Source organism: Parus major, chromosome 12 (genome assembly GCF_001522545.3).
Source record: "Parus major isolate Abel chromosome 12, Parus_major1.1, whole genome shotgun sequence".
Taxonomy (NCBI): domain Eukaryota; kingdom Metazoa; phylum Chordata; class Aves; order Passeriformes; family Paridae; genus Parus; species Parus major.
In genome coordinates, this window is record NC_031781.1 from 10,341,815 (window position 1) to 10,354,042 (window position 12,228).

Genomic DNA, 12,228 nt, shown 5'->3' on the forward strand with positions numbered 1-12,228 from the left:
CGCCGCTCCCGGAGCCCGCCGAGGGTGGAAGGGAAGGGAAGGGAAGGGGTGACAGTTTCCAGCGTGGGCAGCGTAAACAGGAGGCTGCAATTAAGAGCTGCGGAAAGACGTTTCCTCTGTTTGGGTTCGTCGGGATATTTTTTGTTGGCTTGGTTGGCGGGTTTTTTTTTTTTCCTCCTCATTTTGGCACTTGCAAGAGCTCGTGTTGCAAGCTTCCTGCTCGAGTGCCTGCCCTCCACCAGCGGCAGGGCAAAACTCCTGGTGACTTGTTCTTCTCCCCTCCCGTTCTGAATCAGCGTGTTAGAAATGTGATTACAGCATCCATCACATTTAAGCACATAAATCTCATTAAGCACTGGAGTAACCATACTCATGCAAGTCTCCTGAATCATGCAGCTCAAATTTCCAGAACAATTGAGGATTTTAAATCATACCTCAGTACCAGAGCAAACTTATATCCTGCTGAAGTCTCTCAGATGTCATGCTACGCTAAAGGGTTCTTACAGATAAAATGGTGCCTCTGGTTCAAAGTAGGGCACACCAAAAGGAGTTGAAGGTTTTTGTAAGTGGCAGTAACGAAACCCTGCAGCTGCTGCTGTGTTGAGGCTGCACCGTGACTGCTGAGCGTCACTCTGTAAGGGCAAGGCTTTAAATTTCAGCTCACTTGGTGTAATTTTACGTCCATACTTTGCAACTGATGCTTCCCTGAGAGTGGTCAGAAGACAGCGTCTTGGTGTGAGAAATAAGAGGGGAAGGAACACGGTTTTAAAAAGTAACAATGTTGCCAAGACAGTTTTAGACCCGTTAAGTGTATTCTCCTATCATTTTACCGCTGCGCTGCGAAGAAAAATATCTACAGAGCAAGCACAAAGTCTCCCGGGAACTTGACTGACAAGGGCATTTTGGTAATGCTTCCAGCTCAGGAATGTCACTGTTCTGCAAGGGATCTCACACCTGTGTCTGAGCAGCAGCCACAGGAGCTCCCAGCTCCCTGCCAGAGCTCACGGTGTGTGCAGAGGGCTTGTGTGCCATGACCTGATGTGGCAGATGCAGTCCCCAGAGCATCCCCAGTGGGTGTATATTTGAGTAGGCTGCCTTTCAGCAGCGGCACAAAGCTGCACTTTCTCAGAAGTGCAGCGACACTGTTTGGATAGATCCTGGCTTTGACGTAAGGGATCAGTGGCTGGACCTTGATTGCAAACAGAGCTCCGGTGACCCTTCAGATAGGATAGCTCAGCTGCTCCTTGCAGCCTGGGAAGTGCCTGTCAGCACAAAGCTGAGCATCCTCATGCTAAAATGTTTTATCTCCCCCCGAGTTACAATTCACGTGTGCTGCTTTCCAATGCTCTCTCACAGATGTGCAGGCAGCACCAGCAGTCACAAGGTGAGGACTTAATACATTCATTTCTGTTTTTCCCCACAGTGCTTTTGAAGGCTGTTTCCTTCAGCAGGGGAAAAAAGAACAAGATTTGTATTCCCTTTGTTGTTGTTTCACAACTGGACTTTCTTTCCAGCACTTATTCCCTCAGTCAAGAAGAGTGGAATTTTACAGCTTTCTTCAGTATTCTGTCTGAAGATGTGATTTCTTTTTTTTCCTTCACTGTTTTCCCCTATAAAATGTCATTTCTGGGGTGACTAGGGACTACTGGAGACACTTATCAAATATAAATCTTGCTTTATTACTTCAGTTAGCCCTGGTCACAGACTTAGTTGGACTGCTGGGCCAAGTAAGCTCCCATGTCACCAGCGGGGCTGTGTTAAGGCTGCTGGAGACTGCTGCATGGCTCATGAGGCTTCATTCCCCTCATGGGACACACCTCTGGATACCCCCTGCTGCAGCTCAGGGATGCATAAAGGAATATGCATTCTCCAGCCTTTCTCCTCTGTGAGACAGTGTTAGCTAGCATGGCTTAAAAGAATTATTTGGAGATATGTGCATGGACAGAAACAGGCAGTGCAAAACTGATACATGATCAATACTTTTTACATAAAGGTCTAAGGGTTTAGAGACAGAAAACAGTAGGAACTTCCTGGAGCCAGTAAAGGGAGAGAAGGAGAGATCTCTTTTATTTTCTTTCATGTAATATTTGAAGGAAAGTGAGCTTTATTGTCTGCTAGGCCAAGCCAAATAATTTCTAGGTAGTTGGGTTAATTTTGTTCTAATGTCCACCTCCTTCTCCTCATACAAAGTTCTGGGAAGCCCAGATGTTTTATGTGCACTAGTGGTACCAAGAAAAATTAAAAGTGCCATCTCCTACCTTCTTTTCTCCTCACCTCCCCTTGTTATAGGCACTCACCTCTCAGTTGCCATCGCATTTGGGACAGTTGTTAAGCCAGGCTACAATCACAGACTTTCCCTCAGGTTTCCTATATGGAAACAACCCAGCAGAGAAGAGCAAAACCTGGTGTTTGTAGTGGGACCCTTTTGTGCTGAGTTGCAGCACAGCAGCCCTTTGTCAAACTGTTCTTTAGAGGAATAAAACTAGCCTAAATCTCCACACTTCCCCAGCACTCTGATGAGAACCATCCCTGCTGGTTCTACCACCTATTGGAGTCCCAAGGGTGAGATTTACGTTGCTTTCTATTGCTTGAGGCCTTTCCACTCCCGATCTACCATTAGATGGCAGCAACTGAATGCGAATGAGGCTCTGCAGGTCCTGTTTATCCCGTGGCTTGTGCAGGGATTTCAAGCTTTTCGCTTCTAGGTCAATGGTTCAAATCTGGCCCAGGTCAGGAGGGGCCAGAGATCTTTATAATCCGGCAGCTGCTCAGCGTCCTGTGTGAGAGCACACGAGTGCCCTTCTCATCACTGGCACTAATTGGCACCAGTGCTTGACACGCCAACAAAGAGGCAGAAGATGCTCCAAAGAGACTGAATTCTCCTCCCTGAACTCCGTGTGATTGGACAAAGGGGAGCACTCATCCCTGTGCATAAGCCTGCCCTTGGTAACGATGCCAGAAGAATGTGCTGACCCCATTCCTCCTCTAAGCGAGTAACTGCCCAAAATTATCTCATTCCGGACAGGAGGGCGACAGTTGGGGTCTTGCAGCAGATAAAATTAATTTGTTATTAATTTGAGATATGATATTCGGATAGAGTAGTGATGGCGCAATGAAATCCTGTCAAACATGTTGTAATACCTATGTTATTTACAGCCTCTATAACTGTGGGGACAAACTCCATCCAGAACTGCCTTACAAGGTGACCTAATTTGGAAAAGAAAACAGATAGAGAATTTTCTCACATTAGAGGACACCTCGCTGTGACTTCTTCCCTTACAAATTTAAAGCCCTGTGAAGGACTGGAGCAACTGATACTCTCCAGAGAAACCCATGAGATAAGAACTGAGCCTAGCAAGCATGTGATTGTGATACAGTTCAAGCCCCTGTGTGTATCACTCAGCTTGTTCTATAAAGATTTGAGAAGCATGTCACTACGTAAATCCCTCTGGGCAGCTGGGCTCCCCTCCAACACACAGATTTCCCTTGCTGCTAATGAATCAGCCTCTTTTGCTAACTTACCTCCAAAGCTCGTTTACTTGGAAACCAAGGGAGCTTAGGGAACAGGGTTCTCTCCATGCATAACAATGACCTATTTTAGATACTTTTCCTCACGAGGTCACAGAGAAGGGGCAGCAAAAGAGTGCTTTTATCCAAAAGGCATTTGCTGGAATCAGTCCTAAACAATGCCAGCCATTTCCATTTTGAGACCTGACATTTCATGGTGCCAGTGCCACCACACAACAGAAAATGCTGGTGTGAGCCAGGGATGGGATCCAGCTGTCTCATTCCAAGGACACAAACCCTGGCCCTTGCATACATGGGTTTTATTCTCCAAACAGCCCCCTTCCCACAGAAACTGGTAACCCTGGATGGAAATGCTTCACTGCGCTCCCAGAGCATGGCAGATGAGGCCAAGGGCATGTTTCACACATCTGGGTATGTTTACATCCCTGGGCTCTCTGAAGTAGCATGAGCAATGCAGTAAGGAAAACACAGAGATGCATTAGGGAATCTGTCCTTCCTCACCAAGCTCTGAGCTGATTCCCATGCAGAATTAGCAGCACAGCTTACAGGACTGCAGGAAAGAGGCACCTGGTAGCCCCTCAGGAAAAGCTTGGAAACAGGAAATGTTTCATATGCCATCTTGCCTCTGAGATGTGTGCCCGAGCTTGGGATGAATTCAAGCACTTTGTGATTTTCCCACAGTTAGTGCCCTGAAGCAATATGGGAGGAACAAACTGATTATAATGTATTCATCCTGTAGTTTATTTAACCCAAACCTCACCAATCTGATTACGAGGCTCAGATGCCAGACTGGAACTCTGCTATTTTCAGCCCATCTATGGTTGATATCCTGCAAGGCAAGAGAGGACCAGTGTCCTGTGTGACTCAAAGCACACAACATGTCTTTAATTAGGTCCTGGTTGCACTGGAGCATTTCTGTTAGAAATTCTGTTAGAATGTCTTTATGAGGCTAAATTTGACCCGTTTCAGCTCTCAGCCCCTGAATGCAATTACAACTTTATGACTATATAAGCTCATTTCCAAGCTGCCTTTTCCTTTGTCATTCTCCTTGAGTCCCTCACATTAGGACAAGCAGTTTAGCTTCCACTCACTCATGTGGGTCTCCCCAGAACTTCCCTCTTAACTTTCCAAATAGTGTGCAAAACAACGGGGCCCACTATTGTCCAGTAGTGCTGAGTCTAGATAGAATCAAACTATCTGCATGGGCAGCAGACTTTGTTTGTCAAACCAGTGACCATTTTAGTCCTGCTAGACCTTGAAAGACTGGCACATATTTTCATGACCAAAGTGCTGGTTGTTTGCCTGTGCAGCAGGAGACTGTCACTGTGTTACAGTGTCACTTCAGCCCCTCAATAACAGATCTCTGCCTGTAACCCATCAGCCTAACTGGATTAATTTGAAAGGACCCGTTTTTCCTAAATGAATGTTCACTGGTGTTAATTACTCAGTTATTTTCACTCATGAGTCACCTCTGAGCTCTTCCATTATTTTGACTAATAACGCTGTCACAAGCAGTGACACACAGCACAGCCTTTTCTCCGTTCTCCTGGAACATACCTGTGCTTTGCTGCCCCTGCAGGGTACATTTCTCATCACCACCGACAGCTCAGGCTACTGAGTAAGAGAAGAAAAATAAAATCAGTGTTTTCACAGAATCACAGAATAGTTGGAGTTGGAAGGAATCATTAAGATCGTCTATTTCCAACCCCCTTGCCATGGGCAGAGTTTCTTTATAGTTAGTAATAGGTAGTTACTCAGTCTGCTTCATCTCCCAGGTTTACTCATGGCAGCACCAAACATGCTCTGTTCAGTTAATGCTATTTTCAGTATTAAAAAGGGGGTCATCTGACCCCTGAAAATTCAGTAAGATAGCACGATGAGTAATTATTCTTAGTCATCTCAGCATGTTTAATTTAGCATAACTGCACCTTTGCTAAGAAACAAGATGGCTGTATTTATGCCAAGCACTACAATTAGTTCCCTGTAGCTCACACAAGTGTATGAGGTAAAAGCTGTACTCAGTATTTCTGTTTCCCAGCTTGAAGTGATCACTTCAAGATACCTTGCAGAACCATTAAAGAATACTTACACTTGCAGTGCCCTGGTATAGGACAGCCTCATAATAGATTTTTTGGGTGCTTGAGTATGATGGAGGCGGCAGTAGGAAATCTTTCTGCTGCGATGTGGCAGCTCCAAATGTAGGTAACAAGAACATCATTTCTTCCATTCAGTTCTGTTTGGAACAGCTGCCTTAAAGTAAGGCAGTGATCCTTCTACTCAATTTTTTTTATAGTTCTTAAAATAAACTATCTTTCAAAACCACTCAGTTTTGCAGAAACTTGGATACTATTGAATATATTTGGAGCTGTGTCACTGCCCCCAAGGAAGATGTACAAAGCAACCTTTCCCTACAGATAAATGCCTCTTGCTTAAGAGGAATTAAATATAGACACTTATTCCTTAGGGTACAGCTGTACTGAAATGAATTTTATTAAGTGACTTTAAAATGATCATTTTGAAATGTCGTTCTGGTTTGTTATGATATTTCCTCAGGAAACAGTTTCATTCTTACCTTTTGCTGATCTGTATTATGAATTGTTGCCTTTGATTTCTTAGCTGTTTGCTGCTGCAAATAGCAACAAACTTTCCTCTCTGAAGCCTTTCCAGAAAAGCTGAAGCTTTCTTGAGAAAGGATCTGGGAAGTCCAAACAATATTGTTTAGCAAAACAAAATATGCACTGAAAGTGTCCCAAAGACCACCATAAGAAATGACCTCAAGCTTGGCAGTCTTAGCAGAAATCTCAGCGTGTAAAGAGGACTATGAAGTCTGAGTGTGGATGCATTCATTACCAAAAACAGGCTTTTAAAAAGCATAGTTATAGCCATAGGCTTTCAGGGGCACCTGAAAAGGAACTGTCTAACAAGGCAGGTGCGTTTTGTGTGCCCTGTCTCAAGACTTGCCAAATGAATATGTAAACTGCACGCAGTTATTATGCAAACGTATTTTAATCCCCAGACATCTCAATGAAAAACTCCCACAAGACAGCACTTAGACCTTTGGGAAGCCATGGGTGGCACCAGGGTCTGGGCACACACCTCTGGCAACACTGTGCTCTTTACTCAGCCAGCCCTTGGTCACCTGGGGGACCAGTGTGCTACCACTGCCAAGGGACAGGCACACACAAATGTCACAGATCACCTTCCAAGAGCAGAATCTGCTCCTGGGTTGGGTGGCGGGGAAGACATTTCAGCAGCATGAAAATAACAGAGTCATATTTCCTCCAAGGATCCTTGAGCAATTTATGAGCTTCCTCAAAAGATTTATTTGTTAAGTAGTATTCTGAAAAGTTGATAAATGTTACATGCATGTCCCGATGCTGCTGTTATTAGGCCCAAAAAGGCAGATTATGGACCCAGTCCCCTTCAAAGTGCAGATACTGAGGGGTTTTTCTCCCCATTAGTTACCGTGCACTTACATGGTGCTTGCCTGGCTGCAGGCCTGCAAACCTGCAAACTCTTGCTCAGGGTATCATTTATTTGTGCAAGTCCTAATCTAACAAACTCTCCTCACTGAAAACCAACAGCAACAACTTTTTCAGCACTTTCAGTTCTATTTCAGTCATGACTTTTCTCCTTTTTCTCCCACACACCAAGCAAAGCACCCAGTTTCTTTTCCCCATCAATGTGTTTTCCCCTGGCAGGAGAAAGGGATGTTGCTCATCCTTAGTCACTGCAGCCCAGTTCAGAGCACGTCACCCACAGGCAAAGAGAAATGAGGGGGAAAATTGTGTCCCTGCTGTGCAGCTGGGCTGCAGAGTGTCAGCCTGGGCACATATTTAGTAGGTTTGCAGCTGCCTGTTACTCAGCTCCACAACAGAGGCTGATCAGGCTCGCTGGGGCTGTGCCAGGCTCTCCTGAAAGAAAAAAAAAAAAAAAAAAGGAAAAGGTATTTATTTATAACTGGCTTGTGAGATGGAAAAGTGGTTTCTATATTTAATAGAAAGTGTTCCTGGCAGATTAACCCTGGTAGTATTAGGTTTGGGGACTTGTTTAGCTCTATTTGAGCATTAGCTACAATACTTATCATTTTCCAGGTCCAATCCTCCACAGAGTGGAGTCCCATAGCATAATTATTTACTGCTTAGAGAGGGGATAGTTTATTGTCAACCTGTCAGATGATCCAGACTTAGAATTGAACAGTGAAGAGGAAAGGAAGACAGTCATTTTCAAGGTTTTGCTGAGTTATTTCATATTTGAAAGAGAATTGGTGCTTTGTGCTGCAGCCATCAGTACCATATGAGCCCTGTTCTGTGATCCTGTAGTAAGATCAGTTCTGCCTTTTGAGGCAAAATTCAAGGGCATGTTCCCACCTAAACATCAAGTTTAGAAACATTGCATAAGATCTTCTTGGGGGATGCCCACTTCAAAGTAGGTTTGAGTACATATTTCTCAGTAGCTCCAAGCAGTGAGGCGATGCAGTAGCTGCAGTGCCCATGTGCAGAAAACAGCTGGCTGCAGGCAGAAAGTGCACTCACAGATGTTTCTGGAGCTGCCCTGCCAACACCTCACAGTCTCTGCAATCAGTCTCCTGCCACCACAGCACAAAGGCAAAAGGCACTGTGAGAGAAAGGCTGTCAAACATGGCTGCAAACTGAAGGAAAGAAGTTTCTTATGCAGATAATCTCTGAGTTCCAGCCTGGGTAGATTACACTCTTCAAATTTGCATCACCATTTCTTCTTCAAAGGTATGCAGTGCATGATCCCTCTACCCTGCTGTGAACTGCTGTGCCAGGCTGTGAAAAAAGCACTGCTGTAACATTCAGTCCCAGACATGGGTACATTCCAGGAGCAGGAGACACTATTTCTGTGCGTTTCCTTCTACTCTGCCCAGCTGAGCTTGTCTTGAAACTGACTTTCTATTTGTGAGAGACTTTGGGGATACTTGGCTAAAACATACACATAGATCTCCCTTTCCGACTTAGGCTGCATTGCTCTTGTGGTGCATCAAGGAAACTGAGGCACAAGGAGCTTTAATTAACTCACACAAAGCTATGGACATATCTGTAGAAGATTCCAAGTAGAAAAAAAGCTCTGTAACCTCTAGATTGTATCACTTTTCATTATTCTCTAACCTCTTGTTCTCCAGTCCCTTCTCCCTAATAATGAACATCTTTCCAGACTCAGATTCTAATCTGGAGTGTTCATATACCCCACCATGCAAAGAGATCCCATCCTGATAGGGCAAGCTCAGATACTCTGTCAAAGTAGTTTAGAATTCTGATTATGTACAAGTGTGTATATGTGTAACATTACAACACCAGAGACAAACATAATTCTAGGAAATCTTGTTTTTTTCCTTTAATTTGCAATCTGGACAAAGGGAAAAGGCAGCACACCTTTGCTTGTGTGTCACCACTCATTTGGTGCAGGGAAATTCTCAGTTCCTGAATGCAAGAAGTGCATGGCTGGAGAGAGGCCTGCCCATGGGTGTACAACCCACGTGCTGCATCCAAGTCTCATTCCAGCATGCTGAGAGTAGCCATCACATGCCTTGGCTTTTCAGGAGCCTGTACCTACAATATTACTCAATCCCCTACACCCCTGGCCATAGGGAGAACCATTGCTTGCCTGTATCAGCAGTGAGAGGTTTATGTTAAATGCAGAGCCCTTCTGGTTCAGGAACAATGAGCAGTCATAGCACATGATATGTGCTAAGTAGCTCTTCAGTCTGTTTACCAAAAGCTTTGATATGATTCTGAAGGATACTGGCAGTGCTGGGCACTTCAGAGGCAGCACAGCACAGCTGTTGAAAAAGCAGCTTTGGAGGAGGCAAAGCAAAACTCACATTTGCGTGTGCTGCTAGTTTGAGCAGCATTTTAAGTCTCCTGTAGTCTTCTCATGTATACTACCAGGATAATTGCAGTTAATAACTGAGCACAGTCTGTGTAAAGCTTTCTTAAACATTTGGGTGATAAAAGCTGCCGACAACATTTATGGATTTTCATTCCATTAGCAGTTAGCTTCTACCACAAATAGGACCCAAACCAGCTTTGATATCTTAAGACAAGATCTATTTATGTATCTGTGTGCTAAGCAAAAAAAACCCAGAGTCCTTGAAATGACAGACAAACAGGTTTCTCTGTGTGGAGAGCCAAGCTGCTGAGGGGAACCAATCTGCTGAGCACCATGTGTTTAATGTTCTCCTGTGCCTCAAGACACTGGTGAATGGGCACTGCCTGGAAGCCCTGACCTGGCAGCAAGGCTGTTTGAAGTAATGGGAGCCATACTAACTATGTGAGCCCTGAGCTTTCGATATTTGTGGGGAATGTGGAGCCTGTGGCAGCACTGTCAGCAGTATGTTACATCCCATGACCTGCTCTGCAAGAATAAGACTGAATTTTCGGTGATATTAAGACCAGGGTTAAATGTTCTGCAGTGTGTACTCCAGGATGAAGGTAATAATTTAATGAGCTTCTGAAGAATTTGCACCCTTCTAGAAAACTGCCTGGGAATGAACTTTAAAACAACTTCCTTCCCATCTATAAGGGACTATCATGCTAATTGAACAAATACCACGTCACAAGTAGCAGAGAGAGTCTTGTGTTCGGGTGCAAAAAGGATACTGCTGAAGCTCTACTTCCTTTTCAAATTGCTATATAATCAAATATACTTCATTAACTTGAACTGGAAGAGCCCTCAAAGTCACTTGCAGATTTTCCAGGCAAAGTAACTTAAAAAAAATGTTCCAACCTTCCACAAACAGAGCACTTCCTAAAACGTCTCCTTAATACTATAGACAGTCACTATCTTCTCACTGTCAGAATCTCATTATGTCTGCAGATAAACTGCAACCTCCCTCCTCCTCCCTTGTCTACTTAAACATCCTTTAGGATTAGTTTTTTTCTCCATTTTGTTGTTCATTAATACATTAGTTTAATTACCTATGTTGAAATGCTAACAAGCACCCAGAAAAACATGGTAAATTTGGCTTCAGCTTAGGAAAAGCTTTCAGACTGCAGAGATAATAAAGCATTAGTCCAGCATTCCCCCAATAATTGAGATCTTCACAGGCAAAAATATCTATACACAGGTAGCTGCAGCAGAGGATGGATGAGAAGGCTTTTAGAGTTGCCTTCCCACTCCACAGTTGGTTAATTAGCTATGATAAACATCAACTACCCAATTTCTGAAAGTAATGAAGCATAAGCAGCTAGAGCTACATCCTCTGGTATTTTATAAATTGTAGTTAAATGTGTCTCATTCTCAGATGCTCAATTGAGTTGCTCTGGTTTACTGAGCTACTGCACATCAGCTGAGCTACATAAATCTTTGCTCTTGGTAGATAAAGGGGAAAATGTAAGCTGTGAGCACTGTTAACCCAGATGAGTAATGCCTAAAGGCCCTGACTCTATATGTCAAAATTGAAAGAGTCTGGATCATACCCATTAAACATTAGGAAGGCTAGAAAGCCAGGCAGCAAATCCATCTTAAATCCATCAAATCCATCTTAAACACGTGTCTTCAGATGGGACCCAGTAAAAGTGCTCATTGTTCTCTGCTGGATACAGAAGGAATCTGCCTTAAACACTGACTTTTAAAGTAAACAGACAACATGAGTCTTGGAAGAAATCTTGGGCACTGAACAAAGCCTAGTAACACTGCCCACCTCCCTGCTTGTAGATGGATGTGCTGGTTTTGGTTAGACAAGGACAAGGAGGAAGGCTTTTTTCTCAGTGAACACAAGATCCAAGTGGCTTCAGGGTTCATGCCTGTGGACTGAGGTGGATTTCTTCTCATCTGGTTAACTACTCTTTTGGCAGAACTGCTTATCTCAGCCCTGCAGCTATGCAGGGAGGTTTGCATTCACAGGAACACTGTGAGAGCCTCTCAAGGGAAACCTGCCCAGCATTTTCCCACATTACAGCCTTAATCCTCAAAATTCACACTGCCTCAGCTCACTGCATCTTTTGCACATGGCAATGGATTCTGTGCAAGAAAACACTAAAATATGAGTGTTTAGCATTCCTTTCCTGATGTTGACACTGTGATCCTTTTAGAGAAAGGAAGTAAAGCCCATGATGAGATATACAGATATGGCTTGGTAGAGTATCCCAGAGTAAAATATAGATCACTTACTCTTCCTTGTCAGGCAGCTGTTTTTGCCAGTATCTGCCCAACATCCTTCCCTGTCCCAGGCAGCAGAAAGTTCACCTCTGTCTACTGACAATCCATCCTCTGCACAAGTAGTACAGACACTTTCATAACATGTTCATTATTCAGTGTGTTACTTCTCCTTTACCTGTGCCCAAAGAAATTAATCCTCAAGCTGAAAACTCATCAGAAGATTAAAGCCTTAGGGAATGAAGACCAAAGTTGGAAAGGGGCAGACTAGTGTGGTTCAGTGTTGCAGAGAGCAGGCTGGATGTCAGAGCCCCGCAGTGTGGGCACAGCCAGCGCTGTCACGTGGAGGCACACAGCAAGCATTGTCACAGGACAAAAACTAGAGTTTCTGTTCTGGCCCTTGTCCATGGAACTGAAAGCCAGAACTATGATAATGACAGCAAAAATATTCAGCAGTTCATCCTCACAGGGTGTGGTGGATGGTTCAGTCAATGCCTAGCTAATCAATGGCACAATATGAAGCATACCATCAATTATTCATACAACATCTTTGCAAGCTACATATGAAAATATCCTGTG